Source organism: Pogona vitticeps, chromosome 6 (assembly GCF_051106095.1).
Source record: "Pogona vitticeps strain Pit_001003342236 chromosome 6, PviZW2.1, whole genome shotgun sequence".
NCBI classification, from domain to species: domain Eukaryota; kingdom Metazoa; phylum Chordata; class Lepidosauria; order Squamata; family Agamidae; genus Pogona; species Pogona vitticeps.
Genome location: NC_135788.1, coordinates 10,895,560 through 10,922,929, shown reverse-complemented (window position 1 = coordinate 10,922,929; position 27,370 = coordinate 10,895,560). Strand labels below are relative to the sequence as shown.

General features: G+C 43.0%; 1 protein-coding gene and 1 long non-coding RNA gene across 5 annotated transcripts in view; one reads left to right on the top strand and one right to left on the bottom strand.

The window, feature by feature from the left end:
• The window catches only part of DIP2C (DIP2 acetate--CoA ligase C (putative)), a 308,258-nt gene that overhangs the window by 155,753 nt on the left and 125,135 nt on the right, over nt 1–27,370 (top strand). The window lies entirely within an intron of this gene.
• LOC144583790 (uncharacterized) lies at nt 405–10,070 on the bottom strand. Its single transcript, XR_013537735.1, has 2 exons — nt 9,779–10,070; nt 405–3,905 (listed from the first exon to the last, which is right to left on the bottom strand). It is a non-coding gene; the product is annotated as an uncharacterized LOC144583790 (long non-coding RNA).

Sequence of the window (27,370 nt, the reverse complement as noted above, 5' to 3'; positions counted from 1 at the left end):
AAGCCCTGTTTCGATGCATAGGAATATGCATGATTTCAACATGAAGCAGGGGCAAAAACATACTGAAAAGACCACAGCAAGATGGCCTCACCTGTGGAACTGTCTTCCACTTGAGGCCACAGAAGCTAGTCTTTGCTAGCTTTCAGGAGGGAAATGAAAACTTCTTCTTCGTGGCCTCTGTGAATGCACACATATGGGTATTGTCTGCACCTGCGCTGGCTCTCTCGGAAGATTCTAGAGCTAAAAGTAACAATTTTATGGTGTCATCCTCCACGAGGTATATTCTCCCCCCACCCACCATCTTCCCCAGTTCCTTTTTTCCACCAAGCTGAACGGTTCTCCGGAAAGATGGAGCGCTTCGCTATTGCCTTTTGGTTATTTTTACAGGCTCCTTTGAGCTTTCGTTTTTCTTTTCTGAAAGTTTTTATGTTGCTGTATTTTTCTCACATATGTTTTATCGTACACTGTTTTGATCAGGTTTTGATTTATGAATTTAAAAAATAATTTCAAAAGGGAAATGTTGTTTGGAAACAGATTTCTCTACCTAGAAAAGTCTGAAAAGGGTCACCATAAGTCAGAATTGACTTGATGGCACAGGATTATTATATATTACTAGGATCTGGAGAAAAAAAACCTTGGGAGAGAGAAAAAAAATCTTAATGAGGATATTGCCTTTTGTCTTTCATAACTTGAAGTCAAAGTGCCAGAGAGTGTTATGACTGAAAACGCTTTGAACTAATAAACAGCCTGGAAGTTCTCTGTCTTTTGATATCTACGTCAACTCCGAGAGGACCTGACAGAGTACCTTGGAGATGCTTTCTACATTTGCTATAATCAAGTGACGGGAGCACTGAAGCTAAGATCCACATTTTGTGCCTTAGAGAGTTCTGCTTATTGAGGTGGGCCTAATTCCTGGTGTAGGATAAATGGTGTAAAGTGCTTTTTGGCTGGCAGGGATGCTCAGGCAAATAAACTGCATTCCATCTAATGCCCAGCTTTAAAATGACTGGAGACAGAGAAGCCATTTAGCTTTGATCAGTCACCCTTGTTCGGTTTGTGAAACATATCTGATAAGATCATGCACAAAGCCGGTGTTTCTCAAAGAAGAGAGCTGACGTCCCCTAGGTGGCATGAAGGACTATACGTGCTGATTTTGAAGCCACGATGATGGCTTTTGTACAGTAGGTAGGCCTTCCACAACCTGGTGTCCTCCAAATGCTTTGCACAGTTCTCACCATCCTCAACCATAATGCCAGGGAATGATGGGAACTGAAGTCCAAAAATATGAAAGGCATCTGATTGGGCAAGACTGACCTGTATCATATTATTCTTTCCCTCCTTCTTTTTAATTATTTTATGCCCCTCTTAGGTCCCATGGACAAGACTAAATGCTGCCATTTGCCCCTTTGCTTGCATTGTTGTTATTTAGTCGTTTAGTCATGTCGGACTCTTCGTGCCTCCATGGACCAGAGCACGCCAGGCCGTCCTGTCTTCCACTGCCTCCCGGAGTTGGGTCAAATTCATGTTGGTAGCTTCGGTGACAGCTTTGGTGCTTGCAGTAATCCAGTGGAAATCCTGAACTCTCCTTAAGTCTTGGAAATTCCAGTACCCTCCTGGAATTCATTTCATTTAAGTGAAAGAGCCGTCCCTCAAGGAGGTAAGAGGGATTGCTTGTAGAAAAAGGGCCTTTTCGGCAGCTGCCCCCAGACTGTGGAACTGTGCCCCCGACTGAGATTCGTCTGGCGCCAACGTTTATGACATTTCGGCGCCAGGTCAAGCCCCTCTTGTTTCAGAAGGCTTTTAGTTGAAATAACATCAACTGTGGGTCCTGATGGCAATTTTAGAGTATCTATTTTAATTGTATTTTAATCATTTTATCTTTTATTGTATTTTAACTGAATTTAATTGTTGTAAGCAGCGCAGAGACCTTTGGGTAGAGTGGGCGGCATATAAGTTAAATAAACAAACAAGCAAATAAAATAAGTGGCTGGGACAGTACTGTGTATGCACACAGCAAAATTTGGATAATTTACACACACACACACACACACACACACACACACACACACACACACACGAGTATTCTCCATCTAGTATGGCTGCAGTGAGCTATAATTTAAAAAAGAAAATTCAGACTGATTGTCCACATTAAAGTGAACTAGAAAAATCCTTTTTTACAAAAATATTATGCTAAATTCTGAAGGAGTGCTGAAAATTATAATAAAAAATAAATAAATTTTCAAGCTTGCTTTCTAGGCTAGCTTGTTGTCCAAAAATAAATTTCCCAAATGCACTTTGTTATCTATCACTCAATTTAAAGTTGGTTGGGAATCACCTCTTCCTCTGCCCCGTTCTGTGTGTGCCCTGATTCAGAGCACTTACATAAAATTAATTCCACTGAATGGAAGTCTTGCCCTATCCTTTAGGATTAAAGTGCCACCTAGGCCCAGTGCAAATGTACTACTCCTCGGGGTTAAGAAATGAGAGAGAAGACTGCAAGGGGGGGGGGGGCGGATTTGTGTATAAGAAGAGAATGGAAAGAACTCCTATGAGTGTTTTGCCTCTGCACTCATGAGATCAAGTTTAAGGCTCTGCAGCGAACAAAATATGATATGCATGTATCAGGGCGTGCACCATGCATTTATGAAAAATGGGTCAGCAATTTAAAAAAAATGTGAAGGAGGGACAGGCACAATTGAAATGTTTGCTTGATCCAGATGGTGTTAAGTAGGAAATGTGGTCACAGCACATTAGTTTTGTCTCCATGGTAATGCTAGTTTGGCAGGTTTAGATATTTAGATCTGCAGTGCAGGGCTTACCACAGGGTAATCTGCATATCTGTGCTTTTATCAGGCTTGAGCATCGCCCTTATTTATTCAACCTTGGGCTGGAAAGTGTGCCAAAAGTGAGTGTCGGCCCGTTTTTTTCCTGGAGAAAAAAGTGACAGTAGGGAATGCGTTCAGTTAACTGTGATGACTGAGATATGCAAATAGCATTTTACTTAAGTGAGGTTGGTAAGTCGTATTTCTGCAACATTGTCTGTCTGTCTGGCTCTCTCTCTCTCTCACACACTCTGTCTTTGTGTGTGTGTGTGTGTGTGTGTGTGTGTGTGTGTGTGTGTGTGTGTGTGTGTGTGTGTGTGTGTGTGTGTGTGTGTGTGTGTGTGTGTGTGCGCACGCGCAGTCTTGCTCTTGTTGTGAGGTATGCCTAAGTTCCAGTGGAACAAAAGGGACATGCATATCAATTATTCAGGGCCAGCTTGAAACCTTAATTGAGTGGAAGCTACTTTTGGTGAGAAGGAACGTAGAGTCCTTGGGATGGCTAGATATTCATTCCCAGTGTGGTGTGGAGGCAGAAGAAGAGAGCTACTTGATTCCACACCCAGATTCTCTTGTGTCTTGACCATCGAGTCAAGGAACTGATGATCAAAGAGTCAGACTAAAGCCTACAGTATGGAAGAATTGCTTTTTTGACTCCAGGTTTCAGAATCCTCAAGGAGAGTGAGAGAGAGTTAGAGAGAAGGGGTGGCTCTGCCTTTTAAACTACAGAATCTATGTATAAATCTTACACACCCCAGGACTCCTTGAACAGCATGCCCATTAAATGACAGTGTTACTCCTGGAACTCGATGTCTTGGCTGATTCTATTAAAGCTAAATCCCGAGCAATAATAATAAGCGGACAGTTTCTTGGAGGAAAGGGCAACAGGTTTATTCAGGTAAAACAAGTGCGCACTTGGGTGCCCAGTAGGGTGGGGACCCGGAGATCAACAGGGTTCAAGTTTTTATACAGTTCTTAAAAAAATAAAATAAAGGAATGCAGCTGTTGATTGGTCCCTGAAGGATGTATGCTCATTGGTTACAATTTCTTGCATTTCAGCAAAACAGTTACCCATGTGCAGAGCAGCTTCTTCATCGTGGTCTTCTGTGAATGCACACGAAAGGGTTAAATCAGCGCCAGCGATGATCCTTTCGGAATGTTCTAGAGCTAAAAAGAAACAACATTGTAGATTAGGCATACTGCGCATGCTCCTCCCACCCAGCCTTAGTTCCATTTCTCCGCCGTGCGAAGTGGTTCCTTTCGACTAGAGCTCCTGCTTGTTTATCGCGTTTTTGGCTAAAATCGGTTTTTTTCTGACTCGGACTGCCTAGACCACCCTTAAATCTCCTATCCTGACACGGACTGGCTTCTCGGACTTTGCATTTCGGATTTCCCTTCTTTTAACGAGACGCGTGGGTTTCCCGCCTAAACCAACGGTCTCCTTGCGGCCGCGTTTTCCCTGTTCGCGGCTTATGTCCCCGTCCGGTCCGTTTAGCCGCTGTGTCACCTGCGATCGGAAGCTCCCCTTTCAGGACAGGCACGATAAGTGCCTTTTTTGCCTGGGGGAGGCACATTCCCCGCAAGATTGTAGGCACTGTAGGGCTTTTACTAAACCTGCCCTGCGTGCGCGCCAGCAGCGTTTGAAATTCCATCTTTGGAACGCCACGCTGGCTGCTTCAAAACCTTCAACTATGGAGCTTCCTGCCTCGGCGGCTGTTCCCTCTACCTCCTCTAGCCTTGCCCAACCACCTTGTCCCAAGGCTCAGAGCAAGATTACGGACAAACCTAAGAAGGCTGCAAAAAAGTCGTCTGCGCCAAAGGTTCCATCGGCGAAGCCTGCAAAACAGCAGAAGAAAAAGCAGGTCAAAGACATCGGGACAACGGAGCAGTTACTTTCTGCTTCCGCTTCTCTCCCGTCCCCGATTCTGGAGGAGTTTCCAAGAGACGGAGAGTCCCTGTCGGAGGTACCGCTTTCGCTACCTCCTCGACAGGCTGAGCCAGTGGGTCTTCCTCGGGTTCTATCCCCGACACCGCACCAGCTTGCTAGTGCCACTGCAAGCTTGGTATCTCCGCCTCACAGCCCTGTGTCTACCGGGCAGGCGTCCTTGGCTCATTCCTCCTCATCGGCGTCGAGACATTCTTCGCCCCCGAGGAAACGGCTCCGCAAGACGAAGCATATTTCTAAACATCGACGTCGATCTCCCGATCGACGTTCTCGCCGCCGTCATAGATCTTCCTCGGAGGACTCCTCGTCATCCTATTCGCCCCCGCGGAAGCATCGACGTCGACATCGGAGACGTTATACATCTACATCGTCCTCGACGTCGCAAGAGAGGCATCGACGTCGGAGGAAGGAAAGATACATTTATGCCTCCTCCTCTTCTTCGTCGCCGCGTCATCGTCGACGTCGACGTCGAGTCGACGTCGATCCCGTACTTCCACCGCGTGAACAACCAAAGGAGGCGTCTGCCCCTATTTCTTCTGCTCCTTCATCAATAATTCCCCAACTACCGGATAAAGAACCGACGAAGCCTCATAAGATGCCGCGCAAGAGAGGACGTTCACCTTCCTCTCAGGACTTTTCTTCCTTTTCGGACAGTTGTTCTGAGTCAGCAGGCGAACCCCAACAGGATGATCAGGGGGACTTGCCACTTCCTGAAATTGTTGGCTCAGATACGGGGGACCCACATGCCTCCTCGCCATCGGAGGATTTTTCCTCATATTCCCAGATGCTTACCAGGCTTGCCAAGGTTCTTAAACTTCAGGTTGATGCACCTACTATAGCTGAGGAGGACTTAATATTTGGCGACATCAACAGTGAGAGGTCTCCTCCGCCTACGTTGTCTTACCTGGCTCCGTTGGCCACTATGATTAAGGAGTTCTGGGAACAACCGTCCAACACTCCCTCTTTATCTCGCCGCACTGAGAATCTTTACCGTGTATCTGGAGAGGATGCCAGATTTCTTCTTAAGCACCCGATTCCCAATTCGTTAATAGTAGAGACTAGCTGTACCCGACCAACAGGGAGGTCTCATGTCACTCCCACGAACAAGGAGGGAAAGAAACTTGAGGTCTTGGGTAGGAAAATTTATTCATTAATCTCCTTCATTTTGAGAGTGGCCAACTATCAGACTGCTCTGGGGGCGTACCAGAAGCAGCTCTGGCTTAAAATCCTACCCGGCTTGCGGATGCTTCCTGAGGACACTAGACAGGACTTCCTTAATACCTATGAAGAAGCTCAAACTGTTTCTAAGCATCTTCGCATAGCCACAAAACATTCTGTTGAAGCTTCAGCTAGGACCCTTATGTCTGCTGTCACTTTGCGGCGACATGCTTGGCTCAGGGAGGCCAACATTCTGGATGACGTCAAGGCGAAGGTAGAAAATCTCCCTTTCAACGCTTCTGGCCTTTTTAACGAAAAGACCGATTTATATCTCGAAGAGTTACACAAGGCCAAGAAGACTGCTAGATCGTACTACCTACAGCCACAACCTAGGTATACGAGATATAACTGGAAGAAGCCTTACAATCAGTTTTCCCAGGGTTCTCAGTACAAACAGTTTAGACCGCATTCTCAAGCCAGGTCAGCCAACCCTGCTTCATCCTCACATACTTACCGTCCGCAGCATTCTCAGCGCCGTCAGGGTGTCAAGCCGCCTGCAAAAAAAGCAAAACAGTATCTTTGACCCGGACGCCTTCGTTTTAACACAACACAATACAAGGCTTTCTCCCTATTTCCAAAACTGGTCAGTTATTACAACAGACTCTTGGGTGCTAAATATCATCCAGTTCGGTTATCTTCTGGAGTTTACAAGTTCACCTCCCCTGGGGCAGGTACGGTCTACGTCATCAGATCCAGTTCTACAAAAAGAAGTTCTTTCCTTGCTAAGGAAAAACGCTATTCAAGTAGTTCCAAACATTCTCATAAAGGACGGCTTTTATTCAAGGTATTTTGCTGTCCCCAAGAGAGACGAAGGCGTCAGACCCATTTTAGACTTAAGACTTCTAAATACCTACCTCCGGCCTCGAAGATTCCGTATGGTCACGTTGGAGACCATAATCCACCTGTTAAAGAAAGGAAATTGGTTTCTGGTCATAGACTTAAAAGATGCATATTTTCATATAACGATCCACCCTCACCATCGCAAATACCTCAGGTTTCTTTTTCGCAACACCATTTACCAGTTCCTGGCCCTTCCGTTCGGCCTGGCCACGGCTCCCAGAACGTTCACAAAATGTATGGCGCCAGTGGCCGCCTTTCTCCGTCTCAACGGGGTCCAGGTATTCCCATATATCGACGACTGGCTCGTAGTCTCCTCCTCCAAACGTCGTGCCCTGGAAGACAAAAGATATGTCCTTCATGTTCTCAGAAGCCTAGGTCTAACAGTCAACAGCAAAAAGTCTCGCCTAGTGCCCTCACAGGTTGTCGATTACATAGGGGCGCAGTTAAATGCCAGAGTGGGCCGCATCTTTCTTCCACCAGACCGTATACGGAAGATCTGTCGGGCGGTACGAGAGTTTCGTCCAGCGGCATCGGTACCAGCGAGGCTTGCCCAACACCTTCTCGGTCTGATGGCCTCAACCACCCCAGGGTTAGCTCACGCCAGGTTGAAACTTCGCTCTCTTCAAGCGTGGTTGCTAGCCCAATTCAACCCGGAGACAGACCGTCAAACCAAGCGTATCCCGGTTACCAGAGAGCTGGCTCGACAGCTCAAATGGTGGTCCTTCACACCTCACCTGACCATAGGTCGCCCATTTCGCTCCCTCCGGCTATCAGTGCAGGTGACCACCGATGCCAGCACCACTGGTTGGGGTGCACACTGCGGCCCTCACAGAATACATTCCCTGTGGACGGAGCGGGAGAGGGTTCTACACATCAACCACTTAGAAGTTATGGCCATCTTCAAGGCGTTCAAGGCATTCCTGCCGTTAGTGCAGGGTCGTGGGGTCCAGGTAGTCACGGACAACACCACGGCCCTGTACTATGTGAACAAGCAAGGAGGGACACGTTCCCAGTCTCTGCTTCTCATCACAGTAATGTTTTGGGAATGGTGTTACCGCCATCATGTTTTTCCTGTCGCTGTGCACATTGCCACAGAGGACAACACGATAGCAGATCGTCTCAGTCGACGTACCACACAGACACACGAGTGGCAGCTGGACAGCACGACCTTCCAACGCATCTGCCAACTCTGGGGCACGCCGACCATAGATGTATTTGCCACTGTACACAACCGCAAGTGCCCTGTTTATGCATCCCGAGCCGGCAGAGGTGCAGGTTCAGCCGGGGATGCGTTCATGATCAATTGGGACAAGGGCCTTCCATACCTGTTTCCGCCCTTCCCACTCATTCAGAGGACAGTGATCAAGATCATAGACGACGCAGCGCAAGCCATTCTGATAGCACCTTTTTGGCCCCGACAACCGTGGTTTCACACGTTACGGTCCATCTCCAGCGAGGTTCTACGTCTTCCTCTCTTCCCGGAGCTACTGACACAACAGGCGGGCAAGGTCCTCCATCCCGACTTAGAAACACTTCACCTCCACGCGTGGAGGATATCCCGCAAATCAGGGAAGTCCTAGCGATGTCTAAGAAACCATCTACTATAAGACTCTACTCTTATAAGTGGAGAAGTTTCTTGAAGTTTACGGCCTCCAGGGGATTGGTCCCGTCTCCCACGACCTTATCTACCCTACTCCAGTTTCTCCGTTATCTCTTCGATTTTAACCTCTCCATCTCTACGTTGAAGGTATATGTAGCAGCTGTGGTCTCCTTTCAGCCTTATGGTTCTTCGGCTTCACGTCTTTTTGCGCATCCAACACTCAAGGCGTTTTTGAAGGGTTTGGCTAATCTCAGGCCTTCAGTTCCTCCACCCCTTCCTCAGTGGTCTTTGCAATTGGTCCTTCATGCCCTTATGCGGCCTCCATTTGAACCTATGGCTCAATGTGATCTGAAGTTCTTAACACTTAAAACCCTTTTCCTTGTAGCTATCACCTCCGCCAGACGTGCCGGCGAATTGGCTGCGCTTAGAGTGGACTATCCCTTTTTACAGTTTTTTCGTGAGAAAGTTGTTCTCCACACCGACATCTCCTTTCTGCCCAAGGTGGTGTCTGATTTTCATTTGGGTAAACCCCTTGTTCTACCCACGTTGTTTCCTGATCCGTCCAACGATACAGAGCGCATGCTTCATACATTGGACGTCCGCAGAGCACTGGCGTTTTATGTATTTCGGTCCAAGGAATATCGGTTATCTAATAAACTGTTTCTTTGTTACTTTGGTGTCAAGAAAGGGTTACCAGCGTCACCGTCTACCTTATCCAGATGGATTGTTGCTACCATCTCGCTAGCCTATGAACTCTTACATAAGGACCCTCCGGAAGGGCTTCGAGCGCATTCCACCAGGGCAGTGGCCTCTTCTACGGCTTTTTTGCGTGGCATCGAGATTCCAGATATTTGTAGAGCTGCCACATGGTCCTCTTCTTCTACCTTTATCCAACATTACAGACTGGATGTCAGAGCGAAGAAGGAGGCTTCTTTTGGTAGAGCGGTTTTAACATCAGTCCTTCAGTGACGTCCCTCCATCCGGTGAGTCAGCTCGCTAGTCACCCTTTCGTGTGCATTCACAGAAGACCACGATGAAGAAAGTTGGGTTACTTACCTGTAACCATGGTTCTTCGAGTGGTCATTCTGTGAATCCACACGATCCCACCCGGCCTCCCCTCTATCCGTCACTGTATGTTTGTACTCTACTCTCAGCTTCATCGCTGTTGTTAGGTGGCGGATAAATGGAACTAAGGCTGGGTGGGAGGAGCATGCGCAGTATGCCTAATCTACAATGTTGTTTCTTTTTAGCTCTAGAACATTCCGAAAGGATCATCGCTGGCGCTGATTTAACCCTTTCGTGTGGATTCACAGAATGACCACTCGAAGAACCATGGTTACAGGTAAGTAACCCAACTTTATCACTAAGGAATGTTTTTTTAAAATCCACTACAAACAAATATACAATATAAAATACAATATGAAATAAAACAGGAAAGGAAGGGAAGAAATGAAAACAAAATGAAGGAAGAAGAAAGAAAAAAACCCACCCCAAACCCTCCCCCCCCCCCTTTGGGGACAGAGATTCAGACCTCATTGCATCCCAAATTTCCCAAGTTTTCAGAGAGCATTGAAAGCGAAAAAGGAAAAACAAAGCCCATCAATCATTTTGCCCTATCCTCAGATCTGTCCCTGGGCCCAAACATATATTAAGTTCCAACTTTGTTTTGCATATTCTCTTGGTTGTTCTCGTAGTAATTTCTGGCATAATATTTAATAGTGCTATTTTGGGTTTGAAATTTAATTTCTTTTGAGTGATTCCTTTTATTTCCCACAACTGTAACCAATAACCCCTGGCTTTTTCACATGTCCACCACATATGGTAATAAGTTTCTACTTTTTTTTGTTTACATTTCCAACAGATATTGCTGCTACCTTCTGACATTTTTGCCAGTTTTGCAGGGGTGTAGTGCCATTTGTAAAACATTTTGAGGATATTTTCTCTTAGATTTACTGGCTTAATCATTTTATAACAATCTTTCCACATCATTGTCCAGTGATCAATGTCAATGTTATAACCGAAATTACGTGCCCATTTTATCATAGTCTCCTTTACCCTCTCATCCTCCAGTTCGTATTCCAGTAAGTATGTATACATTTTCTTTATTATTTTCTCATCAGTGTGAATCCACAGTTTATCTACCTGGACTTCACCCTCAAAAAAGCCCAAGTTTCTATCTTTTCTATATCTTCATTCTAATTTATTCAATGACCACCAGTCTGTTGTCACCCCTAGTTCCTCTAATTCTTGCTTACCTTTTATATTTTGTTCTCTGAATATTACAAGGCGTTTGAAGAAATCTGAAGTCCTCAATTTAAGATGTTAACCAAAGATATTGAGTCTAAGGGGGTAATACCAAATACATGGAAAGAGGCACATATCTCATTAATACATAAAGAGAGGACCGAAAAGAACAAAATCAAGAATTACAGACCAATCTCTCTCCTAAATGTTGATTATAAGATCTTCACAACCATCTGGGCCTCAAGACTAAAGGAAATATTGGGAGAAATAATACATAAAGACCAAACAGGTTTCCTCCCCAAAAGGAAATTGTCATCAAACATAAGGACAATAACAGACATTTTAGAATATTATGAATTACATCCAGAAAAGCAGATGATGCTAATCTTTTTAGACGCAGGGAAAGCCTTTGATAATGTCAACTGGGAATTTATGATGGTACAACTAAGGAAAATAGGAGTGGAAGGAAAATTTCTACAAATAATCAAAGCAATATACCAGGCTCCTGGCCAATCCAGAGATGCACCCGTGTTTAATAACAGTCCGCTCTCCGCCTCCAGTAAGGGGATTGTATCCTCGTCTCGGTTGTCCATCCAGGCACACCCTTGGGTGGGATTGATCGTCTGCCAGGGTCCTCCTGTCGTTCCATCTGCTGCATCTCCCAAATTCTCCATTCTAATCTCCCCCTCCTTTCTTTCTCAACCTTCTCCTTTTCTTCCCTCAATTCCCTCCTCCATTCCTTAGCCTCCCTTTCACCCCAGTATGACGGTTTGGGGGTGATCTCTCGCCTCCTTCTGGCATCAGCTTCTTCTTTAGGAACTCTTAGCTTCTCCACCTTTCCAGTCCACAGATCTTCTACCCACATCCACTTCCAGCCTGGGAGAAGCCCTCCTTCACCGCCTTTTATATCCGCTAGTCCCGCCTCCACTACTACCCGTCCTTTTTGTTCTGTTCCTGCCAAACCAATCCTGGTCTCTTTGACCGTTAATTCTTTCAAATCCTCCTCTATCCTCATCGGGGCTGGTTCAGGAGGTCTTGTCTTCCTGGGTGGGGGAATTGGCGGGGTTTGGCTCGGCACTCCCGTAAGAGGAAACTTGCTCTCACCTCCGGCCTTACAACAAGTAGCAACACAATATTTATTGAATATTGATTGACTGAAAAGAAAATCCGTGTATAACCGAAATTGTGTTGCCTACACCCCTGCAATTCAAATGAGATGTATTACTTGCCTTTTTGCTAGCAAAGGTGACAAGAAAGGCCCATTGTTTCTTACCCTGCCTGAAGGATCAAACATGCAAAACGTTTTGTGTAATTCCAAGTTTGGCTCACTGAGACAGGCTTACCACTTGCGCACGGGCAGCGTGTGCGCACTTTCCCAGAGAGATGGTTTGAGGTCACAGTTTTGCCTCACCTCTGAAATGAATAGCAGATGTGCCTGTGTGTTGTACGTTTTTAGTAATGGGCAAATGGTTACTAACTTAACTTGGCATTCATTTAAATTATGAACTCATTAAAGAATATTGCCAGCATGGGAACCAAATTAGTAGATGTCTGCTGATTGACATGTGATAGACTGGACTGCTGCAGGAAAACTGAAGAATTTAGGGGGCAATCCTGAGTTTAAAAATATATGCCTTGCAGTCCTGTGTAGGCTAACTTCCACTTCAGTCCCACTGTGTCCAATGAAACTTGCTTCTAATTAGATTTATAGAATTACTGTGTCTTTTTTCAGTTTTCTGATTTCTTGTAGACAATACTTAGCGTATGTAAAAGTTAAAAGGTAATCTGTTCACTTGGCGAAATTTGAATGGTATCCATATTGTTTAAATAACAGCCACCCCCATGCTTTGGCTTTTAGAATCTAATAGTTCTAAAAATAAACATCAGAATGAAGTTATTTATTTATTTATTTATTTATTTGATTTGATTTGATTTGATTTGATTTGATTTGTATCCCGCCCATCTGATCAAATAGACCACTCTGAGCGGCTTCCAATAAAAAGAACATATACAATAAAGAATAATAATATTACAAACAGACTGACATATATGAGAATAAAGGAAATAATAAATAAAGAAGAAAAATTAGGTATTGACAGGAGGGAAGGCCTGGACATACAACCATGTTTTTAATTGGCTCTTAAAAGTGCCCAGCGTAGGGGCCGCCCGAATCGCCGGAGGAAGGTTATTCCAGATTTTATAATAAAATAATTCCAGGTTCTCAATTATGTTTGTGCGCAACATTTGGATGTTGGGTGCTAAGAACATTTCCCAAGTAGGCTGTGAAAAAAAATATCTGCTTCTGACATTTAGGAATTTGAAACTATTTTTTCCAGTAGTGATATTGGATACTAGTAGCTCAGAGGGTGGGTGTCAAGTAAAATGAGTTTTATTTCCATTTTGCCATACAAAGACTCAGCTCATGATTAAGTTAAATTATATTTGGAGATTTGTGTGAGCATGTCTGTATGTGAGACAAGGGAATGGTTGGCTGGCTGGCTGGCTGACTGAAGTAGACCAGGATTCAGAACCGGTTAAACCAGTTTCCTTGAAGGTCAACTGAAGTCAGCTGCTGATTTCTGGACCAGGCTAATGTCACAACCTCTGTCAAATAGAAAAGAAGCAGCATTTTTTTTAAAGCAGCAAAGAGGATTGCATTAAACACTGCAAGTGCCTACATTTATCAAATCACTGCTGTGCTTTTTCATATTAAAATTAATCTTCTGTAACACATTTGTCAGGCAGAAGGTAAAGGAAAGCAAAGGAGAGAAGCTTCAGAGGACATAAAGGCAGCCCTAAATGGCTGTGTTGTGCAGAGACTATAAAAGTTATACAGTATTTAACAGTTTAGGCCACGAAACACTAATCAACCGTTTATGTTCCACATGTTTTGGATTTCTTACTGTCCTTTTTTTAAAAAAAAAAAAAAAATCTTTTTGTTTTTAATAACTTCTGGATTTTGGCTTTTTGCTCAAAGGTGGTGGTCCAGTTTGAGTAGGCGGCCTTAAAAGTGTTTTAAGAAACAATTCATTTAAAGTAGACTGTTGATTTTTATGAGTTAGTGGCTTGATTTTTGTGTGCTTGTGCCACAAAAACAAAATTCTTGTAGCACCTGTAAGACTAATAGATTTATTTCTGTGTGAATTTCATGAACCTCAGTCTCCTTCCTCAGACACATATTGTTGTTGATTGTAATATACAGAAGTTTGTGTTACTGTTATTTGCTGCCAAATTACTTCCAGCGTAGGATGGCCTTAATAGGATTCTCAAGGTATAATGAGATTTTAAGGGGTGAGTTTCTGTGGACCAACAACTATGCAAACTCAGGACTTAAGGAGGCATAGCCTGAAACCTGACACTGAAATAAATCTGTTAGTTGTAAAGGTACTGCACTTTTGTTTGTGTTTTCCTTACACAGGGACTAACATGGAAATTGGAATGGGCTTGTTGCTCATATATTTTCCTTTACTCAGAGTCCTGTTTTAATATCTGAGGGAAATTTTATGTTAGGCATCATGTGCCCCGCCAAAGGGTAATCATGTGGTTCTGAGTTTTGTATGACTGAACTGGAAATTCCAAAAGAGTAGCTACATTTGCTAGCAGAAGAAAAAGCAGATTATTCACTTAATTTTTTTTTATTTATTTAACTACAGTATGAATGTTAATGCACCTTCTGAGGTTAATTCCATCTCCCTTTCTTTTCTGCTGGATAAGAACCTTCATAAACTAGGCATGCATTAAGTTTTCTTGAGGAACATACAGTACAGTAAATATAGTACAATACCATTATCCTTTAAATGCTGCTCTTAGACCTAGAAAGCAAAGTTCTTCAGGTTTTCCATGCGTGACTGGGGTTGTCTTTAGACTACCTTTGTTCATATCATTTCAGTAACAAAGAAACCATCATGAAAAAGTGTTCAGAGACACTGCAGAAGCTCAGCATACTATGGATAGTGAAGCATATTTCATCAGTAAAAGATCTACATACACTGTATTTTAAAATCTCTAACAGGGCAGTTATAATGACCTACCCCATAGGGTTCCTGGGAAGATGAAGGAAATAAGTTCTGAAAATCACTTCACATTGTGAAAGTGGCTATATAAATGATTCATGATAATTTAGTGCTTCAGAGAATTTTTTTGTGTATGAGTAATTTTATATATTCTGAGAGGACTTGATGGAATAGTTAGGGCTGCTTGTAGGAGCAGGCTGTGTGTGTTGGTGTGTCCAGAAGCCACTATTGCTCTTACTATAATAAGAAGCATTTGGCTATCCACATGGACTCTGCTCCACATAACAGTCTGGTTCACGTACATATCTACTCAGAAACACTGTGGTCATTAGGGCTTACTGTGCAGCCCAAGAGAATACGAGATATAGCTGGCACTAATGTAATGCCATCGATTTCAACCAGGTGGATTGTTGTTTCTCAGGGTTTTGATAAAGCGGGTGGTGAGTTTCTGGGAATTATAGTCTAGAGTCCGCAACCAGAGTGTAACCAAGTGACAGGATATTGGGAAGTAGTTGTGGGGGAAGGGGTAGACAAAGAGGAAGTACCATATTTTTTGCTCCATAAGACGCACCTTTCCATAAGACGCACCAATTTTTAGGAAAAGAAAACAGGAAAATATAATCTGTTTTCTTCACTCCATAAGATGCACAGACTTTCCACCCCCCTGTTTTGTGGGGGGGGGAAGTGCGTCTTATGGTGCGAAAAATACGGTATATGGACTAGGTATGGCTTGTTCCTGCTCTAAAGCAAAGTGGTACCTTATTTAGAGATCAGAAATAAGCATGTGTCTGTGATGTATTTTCTGCATTCCTAACCAGAATTGAAAATGGGAAAGCATCCTTCTGTGGCGCATGATTTCCAGAATACCCCAATCAGCATTTCTACTGACCATGTTGGCTTCAGTTTTCTGGGAACTGTATATAACTTTCCCTATGTCTGACCACAATCTAGAACTCTGCGGAGGTAGAGCAAACAAACTGAGCTAGAGTTATCTGTTGTGTTGGCACTGGTCGCTCCTTCAGTCTGAACCCTAGCATAAGTAACAGCCCTTACTGTTTCTATGTCAGCAATTCTTTTATTGCCCTGTGCTCTACAGCGGTATTAATAAATGAAGTAGCAAAGTTGGAGGATTCAGTAGAAGAGACCAGAGCCGCTCACAGCTCCAGCCTCAAAGAATAAGCAGTGAAATGTCTCTATCAGGAAATCCTGTCTTGTGGACTGTAAGATAGTAGGAAACATTCGGGAATTTTGCCTCCTTCTGTCCCTGTCACATGTTTAAGTCATGCAGATCTTTGTTTCCTTGCAGCTGTAGTTGTCCCTTGTGATACTATTGCACGAGATTCATTTATTTGCACGAGATAAAGCACGTTGGATTGCTGGGTACTATCTTGTATCGTAGTTGCTAACACCTTTAGCCCTGCTGACACATCATATCTAAACACATGACGGGACAAAACCTAGTGCCGTGGAATGCCATCCGCAGCAGCAAGCTGCGAGAGCATTTGCTGAGATGTCTAGATATACACTATCAGTTTGCCCAGCAGAGATATTCAGCCTCAGCTGATGACTGAGTGTTGGCAAGTGTATTGTGCAGACTGAAAATTCCTGGCTTTTTGAAGTACTGTACAAATGTTAGTCACAGAGCAGACTGAAAGGTACATAAATAACAGAGATATCATATTTTGGTCATAATTTCCTAGGGGTACAGTTGTCCTCCTGCAATGTTAGACAAGGCCATTACTTTAATAGATCTAGCATCCACTGGCAGGTGTCTTGGATTACAATGGATGGAGAACTTGTAGGGAAAAGAGCATCCACATATAGATAATCATATGTGACTGCACGTGGATATGTTTGTCTCTGTGGATATTCTGTGTACACTGGCATACATTTCACAAAATGTGTGTGCGCTGTTGCATATTAAAATCACCGTAATAGTTGGTTGCTATGTACTACAGAGAATTCTTTCATTATACAAGAAGTACTTTCCATTCCATCTTCTGTGATGGAATTCAAGGAGCTATACATAAGTTTCTCAGGCAATCTCCCTTCTAGGCCATCACTCAACGGAATAGTGTTTAACTTCAGCATGTTTGCCACATCATAGGCTTGTCTTCAGGTTATAAAATTAATGTATGAAGTGGCTGTAGCAAGCAGAATTTCCCTGCAAAGCCCCTTCCCTTGACGTAACAACCAATATTCCTTCATACCATGCCAGGCAGGGAGTGGTGTTCCAGAATGTTGGGGGGGGGGCACCATTGATAAGGCCCACCTTTACAATGCTTAAACCTCCCCTTCCTGTGTGCTACACTCTGAATGAAAATATGGCCGTGATTCCATTTTTCAAAAACCTAGGCATGCAATTAAATTGATATAGTGGTGCCTTGGCTTACAAATGCCCCTACTTACAACCATTTCAAGTTACGATCAGCTCCGGCCGCAAAATTTTGCTTCTACTTGCGACCGGAGCTTCCACTTAGGAACAGAAAAAGGCAGGGGAAAAAGGTGGGAAATTCAAATTGCTAACTATAGGTGGCAATGAGGCTGCTTCTTTGTACAGTGGGGTCTTGACTTGCAAACTTAATCTGTATTGGGAGGCGGTTCGCATATCAAAAAGTTCGCAGGTCAAAATCTGCATTCCCATAGGAATGCATTGAAAACCATTTGATTCGTATCTGCTTTTTTCCCGCAATAGAAAGACACACACCCGCACAGGCAAGGAAAGCAAGGGAGAAAGAGCGGGTGGGAGGGGAGCCTGTACAGGAAGGAAGGAAGGAGAGAGGGAGGGGAGAGGAAGCCTGAAGCCCACCTCGCCCGAGTGCCGGGCGGGCGTCTCAGAGGGCAGAGCAGGGGAAGAGCCGGCCTGACAAAGGGCGGCGAGGCACGGGGCTTCCTCCAGGGAGAGCGGGCGCCGAGAGGGGAGGGAGGGAGGGCGCACCACGGAGGCTGGGAAGGAGCAGGTGGGACCCTGAAGGCAGCCCACCCGGCCCCGCAAAGCCTCCGGAGGGAAGAGCATCTGGCCGTGGGCGCCTGAGGGAGGGACGGACGGAGGGAAAGGGTCTGGCGGGTCGAGGGAGGGCAAGAGAAAAGGACGGGGAGAAGAAGCCTGAAGCCCACCTTGCCCGAGTGCCGGGCAGGTGTCTCAGAGGGCAGGGCAGGGGAAGAGCCAGCCTGACAAAGGGCGGCGAGGCACGCCAGGGAGAGCGGGCGCAGAGAGGGGAGGGAGGGAGGGCGCGCCGCGGAGGCTGGGAAGGAGCGGGTGGGACCCTGAAGGCAGCCCACCCGGCCCCGCGAAGCCTCCAGAGGGAAGGGCGGCGGACTCACCTCGCGGCTCCCGGAGGCGCTGAGCGCGGCGGCAGCGGCGCGGACTCCCCCCTCAGCCGGCCTGAGCGGCGGTGGGAAAAGGAGGCAGCCGGGTTGAGCAGCCGCGTTGGTGCGCTGCCTCCCTTGTGTCTGCCCAGCCGATCAAGCTTTTCCCCGGTTCCTTACTGTTCCTTACCGCTCAGCCACCCAGCTAAATACTGTAAAGGACCTGGCTCCACATGCTTTTGCCCTATTGGCTCTCCCCGCCTCTCCTGCTCCCCCCCCCCCCCACTTTTTGGGTTCGTATGTCAATTCTCTGTTCGCAAGTCAAAATGGATTTTTGCAGATGGAGAAGTACGCAACTCAAAAAGTTCGCAAGTCAAGCCGTTCGCAAGTCAAGACCCCACTGTAGCTCTTTTGCTCCAGCTGTTCGTTGGAGGCTTCAGAGGCTTGGGACTGCCTCCTTCTGCTTATGAGTGTGTGTGTGTGTGTGTGTGTGTGTGTGTGTGTGTGTGTGTGTGTGTGTGTGTGTGTGTGTTTGCAATGAGGCATTGGGCTGCCTTGTAAGGCAAGGTGCTGTTTTCTGCTTTTTCAAAACTGCTCTGGGTGGTTTTGTAGTGTGGTTTTGAGCTGGTGGGGTTATGTTTCTGTGCTGTGATGGGTCTTGGGGGTTTGTTTTTTGTTTCCCTCCCCATTTCCGATAGGTCTTGGGGGCTTTGGTTGCTTTTTTGATTCCCCCCTCCATTTCTGATGGGTCTTCTGGGGTTTGTTTGCTTTTTGTTTTTTTCCCCCATTTCCGATCTTGCATGGTCTGCTTGATTGCTTTTTGCTTTCTCTTGTTTGCATTTGCAATGGGTCTTGCACGGTTGGTTGGTTTTTGCTTTGTTTTCTTTGTATTAGGTCTTCCATGCTTGATTGCTTTTTGGCTTCTCTTGTTTGCATTTGCAGTGGGTCTTGCACGGTTTATTGTCCCCCCCCCTTTTTTTGGCTGGAAGGGATTAATTGCATTTCCAACCAGTCTTGCAGTGATTTTTTTTTGGTGATTTTTTTCTTTGGCCGGAATGGATTAATTGCATTTCAGTGCATTCCAGTGGGAGATGGTGCTTCAACTTACGGCCATTTTGACTTAACGCCCATCTTCCTGAACCAATTAAGTTCATAAGTCGAGGCACCACTGTATCAGGTTTGGCCCTCATTATTATCTCCTAATGCTGCATATATGGACCAGGGCCAGATTACATGAAATTATCATGCAGACTGGTATACTTCTGGTGTGTAATACAGTGGTGCCTCGCAAGGCGAACACCTCGCCGGACGAAAAACCCGCAAGACAAATGTTTTTTGCGATCGTGGTGGTGACTTGCAAGATGGCTTCTTCTATGGCTGTGCTTGGCAAGATGATTTTTTTCGCAAGAACAATGCCTTGCAAGATGAAAATAATTCATTCGTCTTGCAAGGTTTCCCATAGGAATGCAAGACGAAAATTTCGCAAGACAGTGCTACTCGGGAACGAATTACTTTTGTCTTGCAAGGCACCACTGTAGTTTAAATGCAGGTGGATGTTTTTGTGTTCAGGGTCCTCCAATTTTTTTAAATAAATATTCATTAGTAGAAACTGATTGCATCATTAGAGAGAAAGTGGCTTAATGGCCTTTCTCTTTGATGGTGCTGGTTTATTTAAGGAGTTTATTAAAAGGGGGTGGTGGTGAGCATTTAAAAGCAGACAGAGAGAGAGAAAGAGAGAGCACAGTCCACAATTTCACAACCTTATTCTACCCTTTCATGTGTAACGTGTGAAGTAGCTTTCAGAACTTGTCAACATGTTCAGTAGAATTAACAGGATGTGCAAGGCAATAAATCCCAGCAAAGGAGGAAATATATTCCATCTAGCAGATTTCCTGTCAGGAATCTGCTGGCTACCATCCATATTGCACCCAAGTGAAGCAGTACTGAAGCAGCTTTACTCCATGTAGAGCAGGAGCCGTCTAGCTGTCTTTTCAGAATTCCCCCCTTTGCCCCCCACTGCTTAGCCTCTTTAACAAGCTCAAAGCTCCTTTGGCTTAAACTAGTTTTTATTTCATTCACACCAGACAGAACCAGTGGAGTCAGTAACATTTTACAACTCAAGAGCCATGACATCCAAGCATATTAGAATCCCCCTTTCCCCCATCTCTTCTAGCATTATGCCATAAAATATTTTAAACCACTTGTCAATTAAAGCAAAGCCATCTTTTGCTTCCCCAACCTCCACAGTTCAAAGTGCCGATCAAAGTAAAGTAGAACATTGTAATTCGTGTACCGTTCTAGTAATCCCTGTAGAATTTTACTGGGCAGGGATTTTAAGTATAGGGACTTCTATAGTTAATTTCAGGTAATAGGTAGGTAGGTAGGTAGGTAGGTAGGTAGGTAGGTAGGTAGGTAGGTAGGTAGGTAGGTAGGTAGGTAGGTAGGTAGGTAGGTAGGTAGGTAGGTAGGTAGATAGATAGATAGATAGATAGATAGATAGATAGATAGATAGATAGATAGATAGATAGATAGATAGATATCAATATAAGAATGAAAAGTACACCTATTCAAAAAAGTGTGTTTTGTTAGCTATTTGTAAATTACTGTAGAACCCAAGAATGTAGAAATGGAGGTAGTTACAAATTATTTCTTTGTTAAATATTAATATTCCTATAATGTTGCTTTTGTGTAGCTTGATGTTTTAATTTTGTTTATATGAAGATATGTAATTCCTGAAACTAGTTTTGAAGGGTACTTTCCCAATCTTTTCCTTCTTTATTTTTCCCAAAATTCATCCAATATATAATTGTTTAGTACTTCCTATCTTTTCTCAAGAGCTAACTTGGCTAAGTCACAAGCCCTGTACTTTGCAAATAGTTGCTGCGACAGTTTAAGGTTGACTTTTGAATCTCTAGCTGCATCTAGAGATAAACCCTGAACAGATTTCATTCCATTCCATTTCTGTTCACATATTTGCACATTTCCAATATACACATGCCTCAAAGGTTTTTAAAATGTTGGTTATGGTTTCCTGCCTGTTTTTTTCTTTCATTCTTATCTGTCTTATTAAATAGTGTTCCCAACAGCCCTGCAATTTCATCCATACTCACTTACATGCATCTGTGCCTTAGCATCAGGTGGTCTTCTGAATCAGACCTTTGAAATTTTCCAAAAAATATACATTTTCAGCATCTTTTTAAAGAAAAAGGTTCATTTTCCTTCCATTCTTGTGTTTTTGAATACATTTTTGTCCAAGTTGTAATAAATGTGAAGAAACAGACACATTGTTCAGTAAATCCTATCAAATTTGCAGAGATTAAAAGGTGAATATTATTGCTGCTCTTTAGGATGTACTAAGCACTGCAGACATTTCTAAGAAAGCAAAATAACACACTCTTCCTATTAATTGTCGGTGCTGACAGTATGACATTACGTTGTGATGCGAAAGTAGGCTTGGACGGTGACATTGCCCTTCCATTTGTCCTTCAGGTTGAAATCTGAGGGAGGAAAGCTAAGTAAAGCTTTTCAGGGGGGAGATCAAGTTAATTGTTGGGTAAGGACAGATTCAAACATTGTGTGTTTACCTAAGAGTAAGTCTCAGCGAATTCAGGGCACTTACTTCTGACATCATTGGTAGGGACAGCTGGTTGTCTGAATGTAAGTGGGATGTTTTATCCCAGAATTTTGGGCCAAGCCGCTACCTTCTTTTTGAACCACAGAGAGATCATAGCGATGATTAATCATAGTCTGATTATTAGGAAATGCAGTCAGGGCTGTACTCAGTTCATATGAAACCAGCTAAAATATATTTGAATTTTTAATTACTGTATGTTAACAGGGAAGACTCTTTAATAGAAAGAAATATGTTTAACGTTAATCGTAACTGTGAATGTTTTATGCAGAACCACATTTGGGGGATGGATTTTCTTTAGGAAAAGGAAAGAAAAAGACCATGAATTTCTCAAGCTGGTCCTTTAGTTACAAGCCATGGTTTGCAAGGAACCAGATTCACATTGTTACTTAACCTTTCATATTGACCAGAATGGCTTATAGGATACCAGTGTTACAAAAGTACTTTATTTCAGTCTACAATTTTTTTAGAGCACTGGGATGTTCATTGCTGACACAAACTCTTAAAAATATGAATCAGAGCAGGAAAGAGGCAGGGAAAGAGGATGGGAACATGGAACTGGAAAAAGTAGAGTGTGGGTAAGGGGGAATTCCTTTTGTCAGCATTTCACATGCTTTTATCATTTAGAATTGCATTTCACATCTGTTGAGCCAGGAGTGCACTTGATGAAAAATCCTTCATGGCTGAGGGAGCAAATTTTAAAAAAATCGATCATAAGTTAATGGAAGAATATATAGCTGAGACAAGAGTAGCTGTAGATTTGAGGGTGGGGGGGGGAATTAGTGAGAACAGCTCTGTTTTGGAGTCCTAGACCAAATGGTGTTTGTTTTGGCATGAACAGTGTTCAGCACTTGTCTTATCACTGGCAGGATGCCTGGGCATTGCATTGTTCACTCGAAGATACAAATAGTTCACGTACGGAGCGAAATGTAAGCATACCCTAACTGAAAGGACATGATTAAGAATTCCTCTGTATTTATTTAAAAAGTTTATAGCTTAACTCCAATTAAGCTTCAGCCTCTTCTGAAGTGATCCAGAAAGACTTTCCAGTGCAATTGTGTAATCCTGTTTTAGATGACCAGATTTCTCCCTGGTCCAAAGAAAGAGAAAAACTTGGGTTTACAGGGGGGGGGGGAGAGATTAAGCTGTACCCAAAGCAAAGAATTTCAAGCCACATATCAGCCCCTTACTCAAAACATACGTATTGATGTAGCCTTTTTCTGCTTTAACTTCCACCTTAAGTAAACATTAAACCACAATCCCATTACATACTACTTCCTTTCCTGTACATCAGTTCTCTCAAAGAATGCTGATCTGGAAAAAGCAGAGGAGTACAAAGTTGTACAGAGTTGGTACAAAGAGCAGAGCTCACCAAATGTCCACTTGTGATGGGCATTTGTTTGGAGCTTTTTGAGGGGAGATTCTCTGCTTTTTGAAATGTGAAAACACATAGACATCAATGTAGGGAAAAGAGAAAGAACGACTTAAGATAAGGGGGAAATGTAAAAAGAGCTATTGTATACATCACTGTGTGAATCATCAACAGCGATGTTAAACCTGAGACTCAACATAGACAGCAGACCATTTCTCTTTAACTAGTTTTGGGCTGCCGAATTTTTAGTGAAATTCCACACAGTCATAGTGGATGAAGAACAAAGATCAAATCAGAGACATCTGGACACTATATGCTTTTATTCTCTTGTATCAGCATCTGAAATCTGCTAGCTGCAGTTCTCTGCTCCTGATTAGCATGCTTGACATGCAGGGTTGTGCCATGTTGTCCTCATTTGACAACACATCATCTTGGCTTTTTGTTTTGTTTTGTTTTTGCATCATTGCCAAAAGAGTTTACTGGCTTTGTAGGGAGATACGGGAAACATGTTTTATAACCCAGCAAGAAATTCAAGAAGCAGAGTTAGTCTTTTCTGCATTAATTCATTGCTGAAGTTTAACTCATGGATATGGAGTTTTGTACGAGGCATATCTAAAAGCAAGTTAGTATTCATATGTGGGTAACAGGGAAGAGCAACATGCGGGAAAGTGTGTTGTATTCTTATTGGTTTCCCATTTGAATAATTGACATAGGTGGCAGCCAAGCATACTAAACTGTAGAGGAGAGCCCATAACGGGTGTCAAGGTCACTATGCCAGCAACAGAAACCATAATGAGAATGGGACCGTTGGGATTAAGATACACGACATTGACAAATTACCTTACACATGTTTCCTTTATGTTGCTTTATTGCAAGATAATTTGTTTTCCTTTCTGTTGGAGGGCTTCATGGGAGAAGAGCTGTGCTGATGTGAACTTTCACCCTTGCAATGAATCAAGAGTATCTGATCTGGAAAAAAATGGTCGTGGCTGCTGTTATTTTACATTGCTGATTCCCTGTAGCACAGATCTTGGAAGTTACTCTTGCAAGTTATTAGCTACAATTATACCTCTATGTGAGGGAAGCAAAAGCAAAGTGTGATGTTTATACACCACCCAACAGTGCTTCCTGCCTGCCTGCCTGCCTGCCTGCCTGCCTGCCTGCCTGCCTGCCTGCCTGCCTGCCTGCCTTCCTTCCTTCCTTCCTTCCTTCCTTCCTTCCCTCCTTTCTTTCTTACTCAGGTAAAGGCAATTGAATCCAAATGTTGCCAGCCATATTTTTCTGCTGTTCATCCCATCATCCAGGAAGTTGTAGCATGAGCTGATACTTGAATCATGTGATATTTCTCCACCTTGGGAAAGGCAGTGAATTAAAAAATAATTTATTGTTTGTAATTCATTGCTTCTCAACTCTGATATAATGTCACAAAGACATTTCTGTTAGAATTCTGCAAAATTCTTAGAGAGTTTCTCTTTGGTACAAACTGAGATCATTTTTTTTGAATGGTAGCTATTTCATTGGAAGGGAACTGAGAGTAATGGGATATTTTTGCAGGCTACGGTTCTTTGATCTGGCTGCATCATTGTCATAGCGGCCCTCTCCTTGTACATGGAAACCACTGTAAACATGAATATATATGGTGTAGAGTACATTAGTGAATGTTAAGGTTATGTATTATAATTACATGCAATAGATGAAAAACAAAAAATAAACACAGAGCACAGTGGTTGAATTAGAACATTTTAATAGTGATTGATCAGTGTGCTTTCGAACAACAACAAAAACACATATCCATGGATGAAATCTTTTAAATTAAAGTTCAAACACTATGAAGCATATTTTCTAATTAAAATGATTTTTAGACAAGTCCTTTATAATTAGTATTAAGCTGCCTCATTCACTTAGTTTTATGAGGTCTTCAGTAGTAACCCTCATATTTTTTTTAGTCTGCCCTTTCTTTCTTTTCTAAAAAAATTGTTATGAGGAAAAACACAGAACAGCTGTGCAATGTGTTCTAATTACTAATGGGAGGAACTCTCAGTCTGCAAGTGCCACAAGTTGTAATTAATCCTGATTTCCTTATCAATTTCTAAATCCAGTGGTTTTCCAGGAAATATTAATTGTTACTCCAATGCATGATTTCTGTGTACAAAATCAGAGTAAGCAGTATTCCTGGAACCAATGTTCCCTCTGATTTTCAGTCCCATGCATGCAACTCTGCTCCCCCCCCCCGGGTTCCATTGCGACTGGATCCAAAGGGGCTGGAAATGTTCACTGTGGAGGAGGAGCAGCCCTGTGTGGGAGCGGAGTCACATGCGTTCTCACAGCCATGCACCTTAGAGAGAACCTTTCCCGGAACCCATTAAATAATCATTTCAATAAACAAACATTGGCTGAAATCTAGTACTGAGTCACAACTAAAGGAGGCCCATTGGATTAGTAGGGTTTGGTGAGTTAACTTCTCTGTAAGTGTTACTGATTTAAATGGACCTACTCTAGTTACAACTTTCTACTAGATTTCAGCTGCTGATTATAACAGACAAGGGTTCTGCACAAGGGTTCTACATTCGTGCAGTCTGCAAATCTTTTTGAACTATTTAAACTAGAACCTCTTGCTTTAGATCCAAATCCGGAGAGCAGATGAGAAGGTCATATAGATGCTTAGTATCAAACCTATTATGAATATATGGCAGATATATAGCTTTCACTTCCACATTTTATGTGTGCTCACCAAAAACTGTGTGACTGTGTAAGTGAAAATGAATTCCTGCTTTCTCAACACGTTCTGCACTATTTATGGTTGATTCGTATAGTATGAATTGGCCCTCAGTCTGTCACATTATCCAGCAGTTCTTTGTGCCCAAACTATCCATGTAAGAGATAGTTAAACAGACACAAGTAATGAGAATTCTTACATTATTTTAGACCATTTATTCTACTGACTGTGTTCTTGCAGTGATTTTTCCCCCTCCAATCTTGCTTTTGGGTGTGGATGAATTTGCAGCATGCATGTGCCCTTGGTCATTTCTGAAGCTTGTGATGGACACTGTGGCTATGAAATCAAATTGAATGGCAGCTCCAGCCAGTTAAAATGTGTAATGATAAGCTACCTGGGTAGTTGTACTTTATAATGATTTTTTCCCTCCTCAGGAACCTTTATAGTCTGTATTTAAAAAATTCTACATTCCAGAATCTTGTGCTTCTAAATATTTATGTCCTGTCAGAAGTAAACTATGTACCTTTAAGACATCATAGCATAAACTTTTTAAAAATTTTTAGACCAAGGAACACAAGATAAGCAAGTCATCTTCAGCTTAGTATTTTGCAGTACAGTGGACCCTCTACTTAAGGAAATAATCCGTATTGGAATGGTGGCTGCAAGTCGAAAAGTCTGTAAGTCGAATCTCCATTGACCTACAATGCACTGAAAACCGATTAATCCCATAACCAGTGGTTTTTATTCTATTTTTATTCCATTTTGGTTTTTTTCTGGTCTGTAAGTTGATTCTCTGGCTGCAAGTCGAATCTAAATTTTGCAGCCTGAGAAGTCTGTAACTCGAAAAGTCTGTAAGTCGAGCCATCTGTAAGTCGAGGGTCCACTGTACTATATTGTCTTTTAAATATTCACTAAATAATGTAGTGGCCAGATTAGGTGACGTGAAACTCAGTGGTATTGAGAGGGGAAAATAATCTTGAAATGTAATTTAAAATTATTCTTATATTTAGGATTGTATTCATACATAAAATAAACATTTTGTTACAGGAGATTTAAAATAAAGCGTAAGTTGAGCATCAAATCAGGATTTTATTATAATTTAACCTTTCCTTATAATACATTTCAGGTTCATATTTTGATTACTTGCTGTGGTTCTGCAAAATGTATTTTGATGTTGTTCTGTCAATGAGTGAGTGGAGGGTTGTTGGTACTTTTAAAAACACTCCTTAAATATTTTGCTTACCTTGAAACACTATTAGCATTGTATTCTCAAAGGCTTTCACGGCCGGGATCCCATTGTTGTTGTAGGTTTTTCTGACTGCTTGGCCGTGTTCTGGAGGTTTTTCTTCCTAACATTTCGCCAGCAACGTGTGTGACTTGATGTTAGCCTAGTCCCTTTCTGTACATGCTGGTGATCAGCACCATTTCAATTCTTCGTGATCCCCCAGTTCAGTGGATTGTTGCCTTATGAAATTCTTGAATAGTTTACATGGCTTTCTTCTCATGTCTTACATGTCAAAGCAGCCAGCTCTTGGGTCCTTTAATTACCTATCAAGAGTGTGTAAAGAGTCTTGAAATGCCATTTCACAGCATACCAGTTTCCTTAGTCTAAATTAATTTATTAAAATATTCCACACAAGAAGTCTTTAATATTAAATGTAGG